Below are 23699 nucleotides of genomic sequence, written 5' to 3'. Positions count from 1 at the left end.
GTACAATGTTTGACATCGACCATTAAATTAGGCTCAATTTTAAGTATTTTCTTATTTTTACATTTGTTTGAATATTCTCTATAGCTCCCGTTCAACTACATATCGTTAGCTTCATAGCATAAGTGCCTAAGTCATTGACTTAGTCAAATGACTTAGGCAATTATGCTATGAAGCTAACGATATCAAATATCAGTCGACTCAGATCTCCAAAATCTGGTAAGCTTGCGTGACCCTTTCACGCTATTCCCAGTCGTGGTGCGTCCATTCATACCCAGGTGCGGCTGGATGGTAGATGAATTGGGCACACTTAGGCGCTTTACACATCAAGTATGAAAGGAATTCAGCCATCGATGAAGATGTAACCTCAACACCGCTCGTCTGTCATTCCCCTTTCCAAACACCTGTCTCATGAGAAATGTGTGTATGCGAGCAGATTTCAGCACTCACATCTGCTTCCCGAGCATGACAGATGAGGTTTGAAGACAGGCGAGACAGAAAACAGGAGCTGCAGCGGCATGAAAGGATTCTCCATTGGAAAGTTTTCTGTGTATACAAGTGTCACATGCATGTGTTCTCTAGTACAAAAATATTAATAAGAGCGTCGGCCAGTGAGAAGATGGGAGTAAAGTATTCGGTCTGGGTAAATCTAATTGAGAGGTTTGGTTGTTTTTAAGTGATTGAAACTGGATATCTTTGGTCTTTGGTCATGACTGTGTCTTCAGGAAGTGTAACGGATATGTTTTGCTATTCTCTGAGACTATCTAAAAGACAGGACAGCCATTTCCTGCCTTCTCTTCATGCCCCTCACCACGTTCCCCAGTGTGATCGGTATTCTCACACCGTCATCATTATCATCACCTTTACCACCACCTTCACTTCAACACAGTCTACAGTATCACAGCTTGATTACTGCTGACATTTGATTGTGTTTTCTTGTCAATTTTAACTCAACTGCACTGATAAACTGCACACAATCAAGATACGTACCTGCAAAATGTACTCAAGTCACATTTTTCACTGCTGTGTTTTTATAAAAGAGACTGAGATTGAGTTTTTGGACCTTTTGGAGCATTACTTAACAAATTACTGTGTCATACAGACAATCGAAGAACTTTCTGCATTAGTTTTCATGACTGAAATTCTAGTATGTTAGTACTAATTAGTAGATATGAGTGTTTCTGTGTTGCCTATGTGCTATGTGTGTATGCAGCTTGCTATCGTTACCTTTCAAGCTCGAGGCTTAAAAACACGAGGTCCTATATCTGGACGAGTGGTTGACTGGGTCCTCAGTCAACTTTGCTGATCTAAAAAATACCTCAGAAAAACCAAACTCAAAACTTTAGGAAAATAAAGGCATCAAAATAGAAAAAAAATGGGTTAAAGGCAACTCACTAGTAACGCAAATAAAGGAACAGACATTGTATGGAATACAGTCAGATTTCGTATAAACTTCAGCTTATCAATGGTTAAAAAATGAGCAGGTTGTCATCTGTGTTTGCAGCATACTGTTTGCAATGACTTGCTGTAACAGTTAGGCTAAACCAAATAGCAAGTGTCCCTTCCTGCTAAATAACACTGCTCATCCAGTGTGTGCAGCACAAGATCATTTACATACGGCGATTATTAAGCTCTAATATTAACTTCCTGCATTTTAACGTAAGGGAAATTGCTGTTATTATAGAGAGCAGCAATCAAAATGTTTATGGCTGCATAATGCAATTTAAATAAATATAGTAGAGAATTTCTTGATAGTAAAAAGCTCAGCCCAGTAAAACCTTCCTCAGCACAGAGTCCAATGAGCACCTTGGCAAAACATTCTCTTGTGTGAGTTTATGGCGAACAAATTTGCAGCACTGGCATCTTGGACAAGTCACATCGCATCCAAGTCTCATCCAAACCTTTTATTTTTAGATCACCAGCAAGCCCAATTCTGAAGGTATCTACACATTATAAATGTGGTAAGATATTAGTGTCTATTCTTATACTCAAAGATATTTAGAGTTGCCAAAACAGCGACTAGTTGATAGAGGACGTCTGGAATGAAGGCAGTATGAGATGTATGTACAGTACAGTTATAATCCATTCATCCTCTATATAAAATGAATAAATTAAAGTCAGTGTAATTAAATGAATTAATCAAAACCGCAGCTGATTAAATCACCACATCAATCATTATTTTTATTAAAAACAAAAAAAATTACATGTTATAGTGAGTTAAGCCAGCCATCAAAAAGGGAGGCAGTTTCAAACTTTTAAATATTAATGGGTAAGGGCGATCTGCATACGCACAGAGACTTATTCAACACCAGCCGCCCACAACACACGCAGTCACAGAGATGGGAGAAAGTGCAACAGAGCGAGCTGGAGAGGCAGACGACCCAGGAAGAGAGAGTGAGGAAGAGAGAGTGAGGAAGAGAGGTTTAAATCCTTAGTTAAGCTCTGGGACAGCAGCAGATCCTCTTATGCAACAGTCAGACTTGCACACAGGAGGCAGCAGCGCACATGCACACACACGCACACACGGACTCCATGCATTGCTGAACATGAGACACAAAGAACACAAACAAATAGGGGGTCCATACCTCCACACATCACACATCCTATCCCACAGCAATCAGGCACAGTGCGTGGAGAAACACACACAGAGCTACATGGACAGAAACTAACAGTCCTGCTGCCTCCAGTTGGACTAATATGACATAAACAAACAAACATGACACATTTTTTTAACCTACATATTTCCTGTCCCCTTAAAAATATCACAAAAATGCTGCTTGCTTAGATTTTTATGGTTCACAGAGTTAAAAGATACCCATGCAAATAAATTCATTAATGTGTTACATTTTCTTTTGATTCACTCTCAAGCTCATATTTTCTTCATCTGTATGACTTTCATCAAAGACCTGTCAGCTTTTCTGTCATTTTATGGTACTACTGATGTCAAGTAAAGATGGAACAATACATAAAAAGGCCAGCTTGCGTGCATTTTAGTTGTTCTTACAGCAAGAAATGTGAAAAATGCCACACATTTGGTGTCATATCAGGGGATCTGCTGCATTTCTTTGACATATATTTTATTTTTAATTGAAAATCCCAATGTAAAGGAAACTGTCCCAAGCTAAAAACGCTAAAAGACTCGAAAGATGTACTACATATGAGAGTGCAAGTATTATCCTTTTGTTTTGTGTGTCTAACACATAGCAACTGCGGGGGATTTGTGACCTATAAACGCCATTGGATTCTTCATGTCTACCCTTGAAAATGATGTGCTAATCCCCAAACGTAACCTCTTGCATAACAGCGCATCTCAGCGGGGATTTCAGCCAAAAGATGGACGCAGAGTGATTTGGAACAGAGTGGAGCAAATGGACAGCACCATCACTGATTTAGCGCTCGGATGGCACGCCATCCTGCAAAACGGCACTCTTTCCACATCGCCAGTTACTGGCCACTTGAGCCATGCTTTGCCTTCGAGCTCGTTTTTCATATCCAAAATCAATTAAAATACAAAAAATACATCTGCTGCACAGATATGAGTTTTGGAGGATGAATTAGACCATATATGCACTCACATGTATCTTTAAAAATGAAAAAAGAAGAGTTTATTGCAGTTATAAAGCAATAAATAAAAGCCATGACAGATACAGTATTCTATGCACAATGGTTAATTAGGCATCCAGAATTATACCAGCTTTGTTATATACGACCATTTTTACCATAAATCCAAACCTCAGAGTTTGGCCAAATCACCACATTACTTGTAGATTGTAGAGTCATCTAAACGCTTCCCACAGATCGTCATGACATTGATTGTTACGGTAAAGTTAAACATCCATGTAATCTGAAGGAATTAGAAATATTTATAGGTCAATGGAGTTAAACATAATAGTGGATTCTTACATGAAGCATGGCCAAAGTTTCAAACAAAGAAGTTTCAGGCTGCAGGGTGCTCTAAACACTCTGATTAAAACGGGTTTTTTCTACTCCTGGATCTGCATGACCTAAATGAATATCTCTAATATGGTCGTTTAAGGTCAGGATAACACTTCATCGCAACCCTTGCAAGCCTGGGGACAGCCACACAGAGCAAAGTAGGCTGACAATTAAGCTGAACCAAGGCTGAGTGAAGCTGCTCCCTCATTCACAATGGGTCACCACAGCAGGTAGCACCGCATGTTTGATTTGGCAGTTTTACACCAGATGACCTCCCCCAAAGGTATTCGTGTCTCCTCCTTCCTCACTTCATAGTTGAATGTGTAAATCAGTACATTATGGGGCCACTGAACCAAGGCCCATTATAAGATTTTTAAAAATGCATTATTTTGGTCCTCGAGTCATGCAAAGCTACCATCAAAGGGTCCACCAATTAATAAATAGCTCGCTGTTTGTAGTAGATGAATGTGACTTGTAGTCTAAAAAGCACTTTGGGCATTACCCTTAGAACGATCACCTAACATTCAATTTCTAAAGCAGGTTTTTCCCACAGCGACCACTGTAGCAAGGAATATGCACTTGAATTGTGAGAATGATTTTCCACACTGTACCTTTAACAACACAATATTTCCTGGTTCAAAATACTGTACAGTGATAAGTCCAATCCCCAACCCCCCTTCGCTGTCGTTTTTACACTTTGCAAAACCATCGAGACGGCCAGACTGGAGCTTATGATGGGCCAGTTCTGGCTTAAGCAGGGTTTATGCTTTCCATGTTCGTATGCCTGCTTTTTTTGGGACCACACGGACTTGTCTGCATAGAATTTACATTACCAATGTACCAACCACACATGCACCCAGGCAGCGAATTTCAAACGGACTTGAAAGAAGTATAACAGGAATGACTACTCGGCTGTCGGGTTTCTAGCTGTCCACATCCGTGATGAGTATAATTGAGGCTTTATGAGGCTTCTGGCTTTTAACACATCTGTTACTGACCTTTTTTACACTCATATTAAAAACAGTCTCAGTCAAATCAGGTGACTTAGTAGGGATCCACCGATTCCCATCCTCAAAAAGTGGATCAGGTGAAAACAGGACAATTCAATTCAGTTTATCTCGTTCTGCTGGGGAGTGAGCGTAGGTAGCATGGAGAAAGCTAAAAGTATGAGTTGCAACAGTCTGGATGCATTTCATGCTTTCTCTGCCAACAGTTTCTTTGTTTGCAAAACTTTTTGAGGTAATCACAAACCACAAGTGAGTCAACACAACTCAACATCGTTCTTGAACGTAGCCAATATTTTGGTATCACGTGACCGCCCAAAAAAGTTGCATTCCCATATCCCAGTAAGACAAACCAGTGATTCAGTATCTGCATATGAACAATACACACACCACAAACTGCCTAATAATACTCATCATGGACGCTGTGAATGCTGGCTTTGCTTCAAACTGAAGGAGAATAGATCAGTACGGCTTTTGCTGCTTTTACTGCTTTAGCAAGCAAACACACCTGTCTCAATAAAACATGAGAGTTAACCACTTCTTGTTTTCTATGATTATAACCTCACCTCTATTTGAATTGTCATGGTAAATGGACTGGTTCTTATATAGTGCTTTTCTACTCTTCTGAGCACTCAAAGCGCTTTACACAACTTGTGCATTCACCCATTCACACAAGCACATTGTTCTAGGTGCTGTCTAAGTAACATTCACACACATTCATACTCCAATGGATGCATCGGAGAGCAATTTGGGATGCAGACTAGGGGAAGCCAGGAATCAAACCACCAACCTTCCAATCAGTAGATGACCTGCTCTACTGCCTGAGCTACAGCCACCCCAAATGTGTCATGCTGAAACGCCCAGCAGTCCATTCATGACTAAACAAACGTAACACGAGTCTGCTATTCTGAACCATGAAAGATCCCTCGAGCTATTCACGAAGCCACAAGAGCATTGTACTGCATCAATAGGCTTATCAGTGAGTTTAATCATGCAGTATCTCAGAAATAATTTGGTCAGGTTTGGGTTGTTATACCAACCTGAGCTCTGACAACATCAGGAGGAAAAATAATAACTTGCTCTTTTTTGACTTGGTATTACCTCATTAATTTTGTTGCTAGAAAAAAAATTAAATAAATAAAATACAAATTTAAAGCTGCAACATGTTGTAGGCTTACTCACTACCATCAGGTTGAATAATTCAGAATCTACTGAAAACTGAGCCTTTAATGTAAAAGTGAGGCCAGAAAAATGGGAACATTTTGACACCAAGTGTGCCTTTGTGTGCTACAAGCATTCTTTCACACATCCAAATTCTGTAATGTAGTTGTAACAGAATTGTACTAGTATTATTGAGGTTTCTCACATGGCATCACACACTCTTTGCTTGAGAGTTGTCTGCCGCTGTTGTCTAGGATGTGACGCCACCATGTGCTAGGGAAACAACAGGTTGGCAATGGTAGCTAGCATATTTCCACAGTTGCATTTAGTTTTTTCTTTTATGATCCTGTGCAAATAATTGCTAACTGCTAGCCGAGGCGTAAGACAACTTGAAATAATGTGACTCCAACCGAAAAGCTAAGGCTCTCCTTCTAAGTAAAAAGTTTTGCCAACATGTTTTATAAGGTGCAACTACAGAGAGTAGCTAGCTTGTTTCCAGACAAGTCCTTCTCTTCCATTCAACATGCTAGCAACCAAAACAATCATAAGAAGGCTTTGGCTAACTGACTGGGGAATACACATGTTTTCCCCTAGCAACATGTGATTGCCAGAGGGTCACTGACATGTGTGAACGGGGCTTTACTTATTTGAGCCTACACTGTCAACATAGCTGTCACAAGTCCAAAATGGCAGACAAGCAAAGGTCACATGACTGAAAAACCTCATTAGTTCAGAAAGCTGAGTAACGTTATGTTTGTAAACATCTCATTAACTACAGAGGCTTGCATTACCCTTCTAAAGGCTACCTAGAGGCTAGCATGTTAAAAAAAATCCTCTAATAAAGCAAAATCTAATATTTTTTTGCCACTAAAATGTTGTTTTTGCCAGTTATGCTGGTTGTTTTCAGAATATAACGCCCTGCTCTGTTTCTGATGATGTTTTTATATCAACAGTGACTCAAATGACGAGTGTCATGGGTGAAGAATCATCCCAGATTGTGTCTTTCCTTCCTTATTGTCTCTTTTTTTAATCATATTGTCTTCATAATAGATGATAAACAAAGCTGGAAAAGTTGGCTGATTATGTAGCGATGGATCAGATCACATTAAGGCTATAATGAGATAAGAGGTGACAGTATCCTATCCTAGGCAATAGGCCATATGTTTCTTTAATGTAGCTTAATTTCTACTTTTTTACTTGTTAATTACAGGTAATACCAATCATCTGTATCTTTATTTTTATTTTTTTAAGGACATACCTTGATTATTTGAGTTTAATTGACAAGTTAGGCCAAAACTGACATTTGTATTAGGTTATTTATGAATAAGCTTGTCTCTTCACAAACTTTATTATATTATGGCTCAAGTAATTATCACCGGCTATTTTCCTGGTTACATCATTAACTGTTCAGCCGATTAAGCGTCAAAGCGTGGAGAGAACAATCTGTTTATTAATTTTCTCCAACTGATTAATCGACTGACCACTTAAGCACTAATAACTTTACATTACTGTGACAGGAGATTGCATCCACATCACCAGCCCTGTTAAATGAATTGTAATGTGACTTGGATTTAACCTCCTGCGTGCACAACCACACACCAACACCGAGGTTCCCCGCCTCACCAACAAAAGATGGGAGGAGGGAGAGCCGGAGAATCTAGTTCGCCTCATTAATCTTGTTAGTCCAATTAGGACACTGATACAGCCAGAGAGATAGATAGCTTCACAAGCCCTCTCTCTCTCTCTCTCTCTCTCACACACACACACACACACACACACACACACACACACACACACACACACACACACACACACACACACACACACACACACACACTCACACATACAGGAAGCAGAGTGTGGTTGAGCTCTCAAGGCGTCTGGGGATTTTAAAATGGACTTCAGAGAGACGTTAGCGTTAAACACACGTACAGTCTTAACTCTCTCGCATCGGTTCCATCTCCTCGCTCTCCAAACACAAAAATACACTGCTACAATAAAAGACACACACCATATGCAGCAGCACCGACAAGCACTCAACCAGGCAGACAGGGCACTCAAAGCTTGCATTATATCAATACTGTGGAGCTAACCCCCTCCCACTCTCCATCCAGCTAGCTCACTATCTCTGTCCAGCCAGACGGCTCTCTGTGTCTCTCTCAGGAGCATTTAGTCTCAGTGACAGCCTCCCACATCCATCTGTCAAATAACAAATTTCGGCTTTGAGAGAGCTCGACCGCATTCACACGATAACATGTGTGTGTCTGTGCGTGTCTGTGTGTTTGGCCCTCTTTCTAACAGCAACTCAACTCACACAGGAGGCCCCCGCTGAGTGAGACAGCATGAGAGTCATGCATCTTTAATGTAACATCACAGACGGCTAATAATGTAAGAAGAGCCGAGCTGTGGCGGCGGCGGAGCGAAGGTAAAGCTGGAGGACGGGAGAGATTCTCATTCTGCGTTCAGACTGCAACAAAACCCGCCCCTCACCACAACCCAACGCTCCAACAATCCCGTAGCGTCAGGCAGGAGGCCAATTAGATTTACAACAGTTGATGTTCCCCATCAAATCATCCAGCCCGTTCAGTCATCTTAAGAGATCACAACCACTCCAGATATGTGCGTGATATCCAGACAGTCTGATGAGCAGTCCCCGTAGATCAGACAGCCGTCACCGTTGAATGAAAACACACTTCATAAAAATTCAAGCCGCACGAGGTGGCTGCACGATTGGGGAGAAATATCCAATTAAATATAAGACATCGCTCTTTTTGAAGGTCCTCCTCTTTTAAACCAGCTCCTGAAAAGGCAGCTTTCATGTAAACACTACATTTGTTCTTTAAACCTTTGTTTAGACTCTCACATATGATAAACGAGGTGTCATCAATTGAGGTGTAAGATTTTTTGATAACACCTTCATGCTCTTAAGCAATAGTTATGATAGGAAAATTGGCAAACTAACAGCTTCACAACATGTCCATAATTTATTTATTTATTTATTTTTTTAAATTTACTTCCTGGCACAGCTAAACGAGAACCTTGATGCCAATTTATATATTTGTCTGATAAAGGAGGATAAGGAGCTGGCGAAATTTTGCTCCATACAAACCAAAATAAAATCCACCGAGTGGAATTTCTAGCACTCAGTAATTCAAATGTTATAGTTAGAATATTAAATTTAAAAACTGAGTAAAAAAATAATAACTTGCTGCCGTACAAGAGTCGTCTGTGTGTGAGTACTCAAAAGTATAAAACTGCCAGACCTTTTTTTTTAATTGATTACACAACCGTGTGAGTAGTTTCATTTGTGACCTTACTCTCCACTGTTAATCAGATAATTCCCAAAAAGTGGAAGTACTGGGCCTCTGGGGAACGACACACACATATAATCACTGTGTTACCTTACTTAACTTAAGTCTATACTTTTTCCTGTTATTTTTCAGGACATTTTTTATTAAATACCAATGAGTTCATAAACTCTGTGCTAACTACTTTTATTATAATAACTGAAAAAAAAAGCCTGCTTATTATTGATAAGATTAGAATTCTTAAATGGAGAAAAATAGCAATATAACTTTTTTTTTATTTGTGTAACTACAGTTCTCAGAGGTCCACCCATGGCGAGACATTGAAACGCAACTCCGCCTAGTGTCTCCAGAGTGTAGTGGTTTATAAATTCACCTTACATGTAAAAGATGTAAGAAGGCTCCCAGTTTGGGACCAGAAGGAAACACAAATGAATGTGCTGCTTGTGTAAGGAAGGGGTTTACTACCAAAGCAATAGTTTCAGAGACATTTAACAACCAAAACTGTGGTTAAAGTCATACATAACATAGAAAAACTGGCTAAAACAGGCAGAGAAATACAGGTGCACTCCTGGTTTCACACAGAAAGAGGAGACAAGGAGTGTGCATTTCACCTTCCCATTTCTTCCCTTTCACTGGAAACATAAATTAAACACCCTCAGCAAACATACACCCTACACATACACACTAAAGGTTGTCCTGATTTGGCTTTAGTGGGCAGTGCACCATATTTCTCTTTGTGTGTGAGCGTATATCTTAAATCCAGACTGTCCTACTTAACCAGCAGGTCACCGAGGGGTGGGGCCCATGATGTCATTGTCCACAAACAGCGATTGTGAGGGAATGGGAGTCTGGGGGTCAGGAGTAAAGAAAGGCATAATGACAATGTGGCTGTGGCTGTGACGATAATCGTGTCTTGAAAGAGACAAAGTGGAAAGGCGGGGAACAAGGTGACGGTGTCATGATGCTGCCTCTGTGACTATAGGATTATGTTAGTGCTCAAGGATATTTTTAACTTTGGATGTTTTTTTGTTTTTTTTAAGGCAACAAAATATATAAAGTCAAAAAGGTGGATCTCAGTTGTTTTCATCTTATAACTTTCTGCAAACTGCATCTTTTTTGGGAGGTAGCAGCAGATGGCGCAAAAGAGGCTAGCAAGACTTGTTAGTGTTTTCTATTTTTAACCCTCCGGCAGTTCATTCCCTCAAAGTGGCACCGGTTCTTAACCTTTTTACGACTCTGACATCCACTAAAGGACAAAAATATTTTTTGGCCCTCCTCCCCATCTAAGGAAATGTCAAATTTAGATGTGCCAAATACCATACTCGGTAATTACAAGCTGTCTTTAACATACTTGTTGGTTACCCTAACGTTGGTTGCAGAAATGGGAGACAATATTGACACCAACCTTCCCGGTGTAACGCTGAACTTTGGAAAACTAAAACTTTCATGTTTGTCCTTGATTTCGTTCAGAGAGAATTGCATCCCCCAGTTCGCAGCAACGTGGTTACCAGTGAGCACAGAAAATCAAATTCTGCAACTTTAAACGACAGTGAAGAAAACGGAGGCGATGCCCAGGACTAAACGTCAAGGCGAGTGACTGAAGCAACTACCAATGACAGTGAAATACTGATGACTGACATATTACAAGGTGCTAAATTAATTACCAAAAGGTTACCTAGGCAACCCGGGCCTGAAACTCTAACTGGAGCAAACAACCATTAGCAACAAAGCAGGGCTACCTATGTGGACGCCCCTTCAGGGTAACAGACCTTCATGGCTCTGTTCTGCTTTGCTACCTACTGCAGCTACAGCTCATCTAGACTTTTTATGGCTATCTAATGTTGAAAGCAGGCACATGGGGCAAATTCACGCACACACTGAAAAAGATTTACTACAAACTAACAACCCATTAGTCAACCAACTTAATTAGCATTTTCCTGTCTTCTCTTGATGCAGCTCCTCCCCCGCTTATCTGCTAGCTCCTGCGGGAGACTGCCTTACTGTACCCCGCGCCTTGTCTTCAATGGATTTACTGAGTCACTGCACTTTTGTGGGGGGTTTTTTAGCTTTGTGATATTTTGTGCAACTGAATACCACATATATCCGTGACATTTGCACGCCGACTAACACATTTGCAATACAACCTCACTTTGGCACAACTGGATTTAAAATCTGTGGAAAGAACTATGTATACAGCCAAAAATCTTTTGTTCTTCCGTGGCTACACAGTCACCATTTGTGTCTACGTTTTTTGAGAGTAAGTCAAATTCCTTCTGTGGATTAACACGCTTGATTCTGATAGCATACACAACATAAGTTGTAGCCAAAGCTTGACTTATGTTGCTGCAAAAAAGTGGCAAATTATGAAATTATGATGTTTTGTCCACATTTGTGCAATCGATACATTTTTGATTTACAAACTGGGTGTAATTCTGTAAGTAAGTAAGTAAAATTTTATTTATATAGCACCTCTCAAGATAAAAATCACAAAGTGCTTCACAGAAGCTAAAACCTAAAAATAAAAATCAACCAAAAGCAAGTTTAAAAAGATGAGTTTTTAGCTGTTTTTTAAAAGCGACCACAGAGTCCACAGATCTCAGGCTCAAAGGGAGAGAGTTCCACAATCTGGGGGCCACAGTTACAAAAGCTTTGTCGCCTTTTGTTTTCAGCCTCGTGTGTTGGACAACCAGCAAGCTCTGGTGACATGACCTCAGGGACCTGCTGGGAATGTATGGATGTAAAAGTTCACTTATATATGTTGGTGTTTGTCTATGCAGAGCCCTGAAAGTCAAGGTCAAAACCTTAAAGTGGATTCTGAATTTAACGGGGAGCCAGTGCAGCTGAATCAGCAGGGGTGTGACATGGGAGTACTTGGAGGACTTGGTCAGAAGCTTTGCAGCAGCGTTCTGTACAACTTGCAGATGCTCCAAAGATGCTCCAAGTAAACAAAGAATTCCAATAATCCAGACGAGATGAAACAAATGCATGAATGACAACTTCCAATTCGGAGCGCGATACAATGGGACTCAGCTTAGCAATGTTTCTCAAGTGATAAAAACAGGAGCGAACCAGAGATTTTACATGAGCATCCAAAGTCAGAGCTGAGTCAATAGTAACACCAAGCTTCCTGATAGACGGTTTGGCAAATGTAGCAAGTGGACCCAAGTTTTCCATAACACTAGGTACAAAATTTTTAGGAGCACAAACAAGGACTTCAGTCTTCTCCTCATTTAGTTGAAGAAAGTTTCCAGCCATCCAACCTCTAATGGAGTCTATGCACTTATGCAAAATCTGTAGCTTGGAAACATCATGGTGCTTAAAGGAGATATATAACTGAATATCATCTGCATAGCAGTGATACAAAATGTCCTTAAAAGTGCTGAATAAGTGTTGAAGAGGAAGTAAATACAGCAAGAACAATAAAGGCCCCAAAACTGAACCTTGTGGCACACCATAGGCAAAAAAAAGTAGAAGAGGAACTGTACTTAGAGGTAGCCACAGAAAAGGATCGTTCATGCAAATAGGATTCCCTGTCACAGCCAAGATATATATTCTTCTCCCTGACCTGCGACATTAACATTTTGATCAGATCGCCTTAGAGTCAATTGTGAAGAAATTTCCTGACAGGCGCTCTTGAGATTGAGATGAAAAAACAACTGCAAAGCCGTTGCTGCTGACATAAAATGGTTATAAGTTCAATATTTACACTAATATAACAAATTCTGAAACTCTACACCGTCTGAATTTGTCACTTGTTTAAGATTTCTTAGAAATATGCAATGCAATAAATTCTGGCAGGCATAAACGGAGCCTATAAAACATGTTGTACTAAAATATTTGGCTTCGTAGTTGTAAAACAAAAAAGAATTTAAACTGGTTAAACCATCTTTTAAACGGATGTTGGTCGGTCTCCAATTGTAGCCCTTCAGTCTTTAATCCCGGCTGCCGTGTTGGAGCATGTGAGTGTATCTGTGCTGAAGCCAAGTGTCAAACAGTGGCTGGCTGACATCTGACGTGGCCCGTGTCCCAGCGAGGAAACGTTACACTGTGTGGTCATCACGTCTCAGAAGCTTCCAGCAGCCTCGCAGCTTCGCCCTCCAGCCTGACATGTTTACATGTACACAGAGCTTACTTCCACGCCTCATCTCCTGTCCTCTCTCAGTCATCACCACTGTTTTCCCCCTCCTCAGACTCGTCTTGCTACCTTTGCACCAACTCTGTTTTCTCTGTCAACTGAGAACTTTTTTTAAAAAACACTACCAGGAGCTATTTTTTTTTAATTGCTAAGGAAGCGATAAGCTGGTGGTAATAATCCGGTCGTTAAGTGATGACGTGACGAATCCTACTTCCGGGCCTAAAGTAGTCTGTGTTATTATGGCTTTTGTGTTGTTTGATGTTTAATGTTATGTATTTTCTTGTATTTAATCTCAAAAAGCTCCTTCATGCTTCATGCCCTGGAGGACGGGGCTGTGGCCCCCCACACCCTCTAGCAGATCATTACATGAAGGAACCTTTTAAAAAACAAAAAACAAGCGCGTCCATGCTCACAGGTGTACACACGGGTGATCACACACACAAACTACACCCTTTTTGGCTCCTACCTCAAAGCACACTGTGTTCTGTTGCTCTTATGTGCTGCACAATAATGTTTAATATTTAGTATTTACTGTCATATTCCCATATATCATTGTGATGTTGTTTATTCTATTTGTTCTCTTCTGCTTGTTTTCTTTTTTCTTTCTCAGCAGGTGACCCAGGTGATTGATATATGCATTTTTTTTCTTTTTTTCTTCTTTTTTTTTTTCTGCTCATTCTGTTGGTTTTTGGTTTTTGCCCTTCTCCCCCATCCCTCTTCTCAGCTGTTTCTCTTTCCCTCTTTCTTTCTCCCCTTCTTTCCCCCAGTCAAGTCTGTCCCATATTCAGTAAGTGAAAATAAAATAAACAATAAAAGGTGAATCAAATGGACCATTACGGCAAGGCTGGGATGGTCAATTTGGTAAAGTAAATCCGTTGGGCATCTTTCTTTGCCTTTAGACAACAATTCTGATGGCAAAAGAGCCAAACGGGACAGGCAAAAAAAAGAAAAAGAAAAAAAAGAAGAAAAAAAAAAAAAAAAAGCTCCTAAAACAGTCAGTGATCACTGACCTCCCTCGGCTTTAATTACCGCTAATCATTTATTTAAGCTCAGTTTTTAAAACCTTACGATGTAACTACAGCCCAGCCCATGCAGCAGTATATGAATGACTAACCTCGTATTGTGGATGGATTATCTCAGTTGTTCTCCTGGCTGAAGTTTGGTCCTTTTACAGCATCCTGCCATGCGATTACATTTGTTCCTGACCACCGAGAACACTCACATTAACTTTTATCGAGTGGAAAAAAAAAGTTAGCTTGTTTATATTATGCTAACACAGCTGTGTCGCTAATGGTCACGTAGCACATCATTATATACCAGCTAGCCAAACTTCAGTGACCCTACAAACGTCACTGCTGTTTAGTTTTCTGTCTTCATTTATGTTGGAAGTGATAACAGAGCTGTACATTTTAATTTGTTTCCAAAACCCCGCAGTCAGGACATGCTATATTGTATTTAGATAGAAGCTAGCGAGCTAACTTCCTGCTAACTTCTAACTCTGTTAAATAAATTCCGTTTTCATGGATGCCTGGATGTTAAACTCAATTGTTACACCTGGTAGAGCAGAACGCTGATCATTTTATTAAAGATGAAAGACTTTAGACAGTTTTTCAACTCTCAGTAATGCCATAGTGATCGTTTGATATATGGACCTGCAGCGGAGTTTAGGCCCAGACACGGCTAGTGACGTCAGACTGAACAACCGGATAGCCAGCCTGACTTGAATATTACAGCCTGCAACTGTGCACACTCACTCCTTGTTGTTATTAGAATTAAATACAGTAATATAAAACCACAATTAATAATCCACAACTATTGAATAAATATAATAAAAAATAATACCAGATAATCTTATGAAGAATTTAAAGCATCATTACAAAAAAAAACAATCACTAAATGGATCTTGTAGGATCTGAAATGTTACCTCTTGAGATTGTTTCAGAAAAAAACATAATTAAAGTAAAAATGAGCAATTTTTAGTTTGACTATTCCAAAAAAAAAGCACTGACTGCATTGTTATGAAAGTCCAGTCACAGACTGAGCACCACCAATAGATAAATCAAATGTTGCTGACCAGACCTTTGAGAATATATGGACGCCCTTCATCATCCTTCATGTCGAGAATTTGAATATATAACAAACTGAGGATGTTTCCCTCCGCTCTTCTTTTCTTTTTTTGTTTTGTGAAGCTGCAAAACAGAAGCCTCGCCCTTCTGTGTGTGTGTTTTCCTTTTCTTTTTCTTTTTCTGGCAAAAAAGCTTGAAAATACTTTAAACGTACAAGATGTTCTGATTTATGGCTGTATTGTGTTAAAATTTAATAAAAACGCTGCTGCAAAAAAAATAAAAAATAAAATAATGCACAACAATCATAAGGGCAAAACGTCACGGTAAAAAATAATCTGTCAAACATAAACAGCTTGTAACATTAATAAAGTGAAAGGCATGCTGGGTAACAGGCTGTTAACAGCTGGGAGACAGTGAGGAGAGGTGGAGGTTTAGAAGAACAGAGCCAAAGTAACTTTCAACCAATAGCAGAGCTGTTTCTGCAGTCTGGACGCCTTTCAGGCTTCAAGAAAATGAGGCTCTTTTTTCACCATTTCTAAGTGTGAGCAGGGCCAGAACAGCAGGAAACAAGGTGATGGTAACGTGTTACTCGAAAGTACCTGGAGTTTTTACCTGGAGATAGAATCGCTTTGGTGGAGAAATTTTGGAAGAATGAGTGCAAGTGGAAACCATTCTGAAACCTTACAACGTAACCTGAGCTGTAAGCTATTGTGCACCTCCCTGTGAATGTAAGTAACTTACTAAATGTAAGTATTTGTTCTCTGCACATTGCTTTGCAATAACGGTCAATCGCTAACGGTAATTCAAGCTTCTGGTTGCCTAGGTAATCTCTAATTACCTAAGCAACTGTTGGCGTGTCCACCACCCCGCTGGACACGAATCTACAATATCCTTCACTGTCATTGGTATTTGTTTAATTCAATTGAGAAACATATCAGCAGTGGTTATTTTGCCCATCATCGCTTGGTCTCTGCTCACATCACTGTGAATTATTTCCTGTGCGTACACCCCTTGACTCTAAACCTCTGCCACAAATATGTAAGCGCCTCAGAGTAAATTATTTTACAGAATAAGATTTCCATGGTATCATTTTTTTGTAGACATTATTTCTTTGTTCTTTGTTCACAGGGGCAGCACAGGGGCACCACAGGGGACTGTCCTCTCCCCCTTCCTCTTCACCCTCTACACCACAGACTTCAGCCACTGCACAGAGACCTGCCATCTTCAGAAGTTTTCTGATGACTCTGCAGTGGTTGGATGCATCAGCAGGGATGATGAGACAGAGTACCGGGCTGTGGTCGACTCCTTTGTCACGTGGTGTGAGCAGAATCATCTGCAGCTCAACGTGGCAAAGGCCAAGGAACTGATCGTGGACTTCAGGAAGACCAGGAAACACTTGACCCCTGTTTCAATCCAGGGGGTCAGTGTTGACATTGTGGAGGACTATAAATACCTTGGAGTACACATTGACAATAAACTGGACTGGGCTAAAAACACCACAGCACTTTACAGGAAGGGCCAGAGTCGTCTCTATTTTTTGAGGCGACTGAGGTCCTTCAACATCTGCCAGAAAATGCTGAGGATTTTCTATGAGTCTGTTGTGGCCAGTGTGATCCTCTATGCTGTTGCATGCTGGGGGAGCAGGCTGAGGGTCGCAGATGCCAACAGACTTAATAAACTGATCCGTAAAATAATTTCCCCCAGGGATCAATAAAGTATTCTGATTCTGATTCTGATTATTTCTTTTTTCTTCTGTTAAAAAAAAGCAACCCACCCTAAATCTATATATGAGCTTACAGTCAATACTGTAATAATTGCTAATAATGGAGAAAGCAACAGAATTTCCTCTGCAGTGTATGTGAAGTAAAACCACCAAACTGCAGGGCTGAAAAAACTGCAGATCCTCTAATGGCCACTTGGGGCGAGTCAATCCCACTGACAGATTTTGAATTTTCAAACATATTCCAGTGAAGCATTTCAGTCACGAAATAATAAACACAGCTGCTATATTGAACAGAAAACAATACATAAATGGCGGTGTAACTAACCTGTGTGTCCTAAACGGTACATTACGCCGTTGACGATCTAAACAGCAACTCTATTTTGTGACGAATGATTAATTACTGTTTTGTTACTGAGTAAAACTTGTCCAAACCTGCCTGAGGCTTGATTTACAGAGCCCAGTGGTTGATGCTGTAATGTCGTGTCTCACCGACTACCTGAATACATCATCGGCATAATTATGCTGGTGAGTAAAGTGGAATTTCCCTTGAAGAGTGGGCACGCAGCACAAGGGAACCCTTTAAGTCTCTCTACCTTTGAAGGCCTTGAGTTTGAATCACTCTTCCTTCTAAAAGAACTAAAACGCTGCTTTTCTTGCTTTTTTCTCTGCCCTTTCTTACCCCCTGACCCCCCCCCCCCCCCCCCACCAAAAGAAAAAAGCTCCTACCTACCCATCTCTCTCTCTCTATCTCTGATGTGTCTGTGGGTGAGTGACTGTCACCAAGGGGACGGGGCTGTCACTGTCACCATGGGGATGGGCTCCGTAGAGCATCTCAATTACTGAGTGGGACAATTAATAAGCATCAAAGTCCTGGTTAATATTTCACCAGCAGCACAAAGCAGGAACCAGCGCTTGGGTCCCGGGGAGATGGAGAGGTGGTGGAAGACAAAAGAGAACAGGAAGCAGAGGGGATGCGGATAACAGCGCACATACGACAGAGATGGAGCAATGACGAGATGGGATGAGAGAGGCAGCAGAAGGCCGGAGGAAGTGAGAAAGATGGAGCTGAGGTACACATGCCTCAGTGTTCTTCTGAACAGCAGGAAGTATGCCATTTGGCTGTACTCTGTGCTGGGTCTCACTGTGTATTACTGTACACTTCGGTTTTTGTCACTGATCTGCTCTAAGTACTGCAAACTCTGCCGAGGTTTCAATAATTCGTACACACTAAAGTGGTCTATTTTGCTTATTTTCTTGAAAGCGACCAAATAATGTCAATATATGTGCAAATAATTCCTATGATGCAAAATCTCAGGCTTCAGACTGCTGAACCCTGGGCTGTGAGCACAGAAGCTCCACCCACCCACATTGGGAGGGGCAGCCAATCACAAGAAAGACGGGTTAAATGGAGAGCAGAGGAAGCTAAAACGTTTGATTCAGACAGAGAATGGATGGATGAAAGGTCCAATGTAAGAGAAAAAGAATATATTTTAATTAATGATTTAGGTGATCTTCTTCATAATCCAGTTGCCCTCTCTTCCCCCTATTAGATTGCCAATTACTGATATTATTGCTGCTTAGAAGGGCAGTGGTTAATATACAATGATAGGGGTAGCGTGATCCAGGATCCATTATGCAAACTGTATTAAGTCACAGATTTTGTGGAGCTCTATACTGTTTTTTTTCCTTCAGACCTGGCGTTCTACTGACTTGTTCAATGGCCCTCTTTGCACACAGCAGACTTAATGATCATAGTCCAAGAACAAAAACATGGCACTGCAACTGAGCACAAAAGATTTCTTTTAGCTAGGCTTAACTGAATATTAAATTATTTTTGTGTCTTATGGAAAATCTTTTGCAAACTCAAAAAACACGATGTCTACAGAATGGATGAGCTACTGGATGAATATAGTGGCTATGAGAGACTGGACTGGCTGAGTTCACAACTGCTAATTTAATGTTGTGCCTTGAGAATTCAACTTGGTAAATAATTACCTGCAAAGCACAAATGTAATCTAATCTAAGACTAGTATTTGGCTCAAATCACTGCTTGTTCCCCTAATTTCTGTCTCCTTTTTTTTTTTCAAAAAAGGAGGAGGTTGCCGACCCCTGGCCTAGGCTGACAAGCAATGTCAATTCAGAAATCATATTTGACACTGGATAACATATATCTGTACCTGCTTTTCATTTGGAGGCTGCAAGCGGTAACATCCTTCATCTCCCTGCTTTGTTTAAGTCCTTCAGTTCACTGATGTAACCTGGTTTAAAACCAAAATAATCCCAGATGGGTGATTCTGCATTTGCTGAAAATGGGACGGGGAGTGGGGGGATCTATCTGTTTACTTAGTTTAGTCTTAAGCCCTTTTTCCATTAGTACCTACTTGGATCAACTCAGCACGGTTCGCCACGGTTTTCAGCGTTTTCCATTAGGTCATAGTAGCTGGTACCAGATACTTTTTTAGTACCCGCTCAACTGGGGTTCCAAGCGATCCCAGCAGGCACTAAAGTGTGACATCATCAGACTGCATGCCACTGACTGGCTGGTCAGTAGCATCACTCGATGAGTCAAGAAAGCCTCTCGTTCATGAAAATTAAAACAGCCATTTTTGAAACCCAGCAACTAAGGAAATGGTTAAAACAACGCCATGGTCCCCCAGTCAGACGAAAAGTCACAGACCGAGCAGCAGGTTTCACTTGACGTCCACCTTTTTTGTAGAGTTCGTGTGCCATATTAATAACATTGTGGGACGCTCGGACATGTTTCTGTCACGACAACCACGCACATTCGCTAGTACCAGATTGTAGTGGAAAACCAGTCAATCCAAATCAAGTCATGGCGATCCGTGGCGAATGGCAAAGGGGCTTTAGTTATCTATCTCCAACTACAACATATAGCTAATGTTCATTCAAAAGTCAATATTAATATTTAGCCAATGAACCAAAGTAAAAGACTGACTGTTTAAATTGATGACGGCTAAATTTGGCTAAACTTTTCGGTCAATGACAGGGATTAATGTTTGGTCGGTGTGCATCCTGAGGGAGGAATGAATGCACGGTACGGTAATCCGTTAGAAAGAATCTTCTTTAGGATTCTAGGTTTTTAGGATTCATCCTCTGGGGATAAACTTTTCCAAATTCTGACCAGAACTTTGAAGTTACATAATTAGTTGACCAAAAGACAATCTGTCATCATTTTTGATTGTCATTAACTGTTGAAGCTATTTAAAAAGCCAGAATACCTAAAGAGCATTTCATTCCACCTTAATAAGATGCAAGCAGAGAGTTCCCCATGCGGCTATGAAGGTCATTCATTACTATTTTGTGACCTTTTAAGGGTCAAATAAGTAACAGATAAATTTACCATGAAAGAATTAGTGAGCTAGATTTAAAGCCTTACCACCCAGTTTAATTTGCTTGCTCATTTTTACATACAGAGAGATTTATACAGAGGGTTTGCATCCACCACCGAGCAGAAAAGGTTGAAAAGATCTGATTCCAGAAGTCATTCTTGTGTTAACAGTATTCTCTGTTTATCCCTAATAATGTATTTTTTGTGAAACATACAGCGAGTAGTGATAAATCAGTGTGTGAGAGGCAGGCTGGCCTATTTTATTTTTATTTTTTGTATAAATGAGTTTAAAAAAAAACTGAAGAGAAAACCCTGTCTGATCTGAGTCAGACAACCTATTAACGAGTATACTATATTTCCCACCGCTACCTCCTTGTTGAGACTGAACATCACATCCTTCCTTCCTCGCTTAAGACAGAGGCGCACGAGAAGGTAAGAGCATCAGGAGGAAGCAGATAAAAGAGGAGTTTAAGGTGCACGAGCGAGGCAGGAAGAGGAAGATGATGGGTAAACGAAGGGTGGGCGGGAGAGTGGGGGTGTTCTTAAAGCTGAAAGATGAGCTCGCTGCTGAAGAGGGGAGGATGAGAAAGACTCGGGAGGCAGAAATGGTGAGTAATGGAATAATGGAGGGGGGGGGGGGGGGGGGGGGGGGGGGTGAGAGGGACTGTGTCGCTCTGAGGCAGATGTACTGACGAGCCGGCTGGCTGATCGATGGGATGTGGTCAATCAGCACATTGATCCATATGCTCTGACCTCACTTTGGATGGCTGAGGGGCAAAGTGGGTGCCTGTGTGTGTGCTGGTTTATATACAAGTGCGTGTGCTGACATAGCATAAGGTTATGTAACTGCACATCAATTAACCCCCACCCCCCGTTAAGGAAACCTACAGTTTGGCAAGCATGAAATCATATACACTTTCACATTCGACACTCATTAACAGAGCTCACACTGACATTTTTTGCAGCATTGCATCATGAAAATAAGCTTCCTAAGACTTTAGATTTGCGATTAATTCACCACAATGAGCATTTTGTTGCCCCTCTTTTTTTTTTTTAAGATTACATCACGGTCATATGTTAATCCAGCTGAGAGCAGGGCCTCTATTAAATACTCTTACTTCAAAGAGGAAAATGACATTTCACAAAATAAACTGTAATAATATTGTAATAAGTGGGTGCTGTGATTTCATATCCTCTTCCAAAGGCCTGACAGTGGATTTTCATTGTGTGTGTGTGTGTGTGTGTCTTGCCTGAAACAGTTGCCTGAAAGGTAGAAAATTATCAGAGTATTTCACAATGTGCTTTGGAGAACAGTCTGCCGTTATCCTCTCCCCCTCCCAACTCTGTCCTGAAATCACCTTCATTAGCCTTTCGTCTAACATAAGGCAAGTTGACACAAAATGAGGGGAAGCAGTGGAACGAGATCACATGTTATAACTGGAGACAAAACTTGCAGACCTAAAACAAACAGCTCTTTATTCCCTTACATACAAATCTATGTGTAGCAATCCAACATCACAGTCTTAACGTTAAATGATGGGAAACCATAGTATAGTTTTCTCCTCTGCATAGCTGAGTACATCTCTGAAAGGACAGTAAAACTAATAAATAAGTAAAAACAACTAACTTATCTTGAGCTGCAATGCTGCGTTTTCGGAGGGGGGTTAAAGAAAACAACAGCTCCTGTTTCTGCGAGTGCAAAGAGACAGGAGGAATGCGATGAACTGTGAAAGGGCGACTGCAAGTCGAACCTGAGATGCCCAAACCAGATGCAATGCAAGTCCGAACAGCTCCTGTGTCACAGATAACGAGGGTAAAGCTGCATGATAATAGAATGGAAAACAAGTCGCCCCTACATGGTCTAATTTCACATTAGAAAAAGACGACTCCATGACTTTGGTTGGAGGTTGATATTGGCATTTATAGAAAGTATAAGAGTAACGGAGACAGAAGAAACACCCTTCAACCATGTTATGAGTGTTGATGTTGCATAGTTCAGCCACTAGAGGGCACTCTGCAAATTCCCCGTTGGAAACACTTTCTTGTAAGGCCACGAACACAACAAACAGCTAATCTGAGCAGAGTGCAAATAACTTAAAAATGACCACACGTAACAAGTGTTAGGGAAATCCGTTTCTCATGAAAGAAAAACCATATCGGCCGATATGCTGGAATATTGGATTCTTAAATGACCAAATATCGGTATCGGCTTTTATAATGTGGTATCAGTCAGACTCCAGCTGTTATATCCATACACACCTGCAGTGTGACAACGACAGACTGCAGCACAGCTAAGGAATATGAATAACAGAAGTGGAGGCTCTGACGAAGAGCTCAGTGCAAATGTTTGACACTGGAAGAGAGCATTTAATAATAAACATAAGGTAAACATCTTCTTCTTCCTTCTTGATCCTATCCCTAGCATCTTCCTCCGCATGTTCTCCTTCACAACATCCACGAATCTTCTCTATGGTCTTCCTCTTTTCCTCCTGCCTGGCAGCTCCATATTTAACATCCTTTGTTCAGTATATCCACTATCCCTCCTCTGCACATGTCCAAACCATCTCCGCCTTGCCTCACTAACGTTGTCATAAATATGAAGGCCCACTTCATTGTAAAAGGCTCTGAACTGAAACCAGAGGTTTCACTGGATAGGGATGGTGTCAGTCTTGATACTGAATGAAACTAGAGTTAAACATATATTTGTTACCGATTAAAGTGGACATATTGTGTAGCTGTTAAGTGTAGTTATATTTCTGTGAAGGAAAAAATCAGTGCTGCAGACTTTTAAGTCGAGCATTACACTGGACCTTGGTGCAGGCCCTTGGTTTATCTACCTTCTGAAACAACCTTTTTCCCCTTTAAATCAACTAGCCTCTCACTGGCTACAATTCACAAACAGACGGTTTGAACATCAGGTTACAACAAGAGAGGAAACTTCAGTGTGAAATGGAGCCTTTAGGAGATAGATGCTGGTATTGTAACATGAAACTGGTGGTTTAGAAAAGTCTTGTTCTGAA

The 23699-nt window shown here is 40.7% G+C and overlaps 1 protein-coding gene across 1 annotated transcript in view; it reads right to left on the bottom strand.

Annotated features, from left to right (window-relative positions):
• Positions 1-23699, bottom strand: part of prkcea (protein kinase C, epsilon a) — a 53495-nt gene that overhangs the window by 27921 nt on the left and 1875 nt on the right. The window lies entirely within an intron of this gene.

The sequence above is a fragment of the Maylandia zebra genome, linkage group LG8, assembly GCF_041146795.1.
Source record: "Maylandia zebra isolate NMK-2024a linkage group LG8, Mzebra_GT3a, whole genome shotgun sequence".
Taxonomy (NCBI): domain Eukaryota; kingdom Metazoa; phylum Chordata; class Actinopteri; order Cichliformes; family Cichlidae; genus Maylandia; species Maylandia zebra.
The sequence above is the reverse complement of the archived record's forward strand: the minus strand, read 5'-3'. Positions and strand labels throughout refer to the sequence as shown.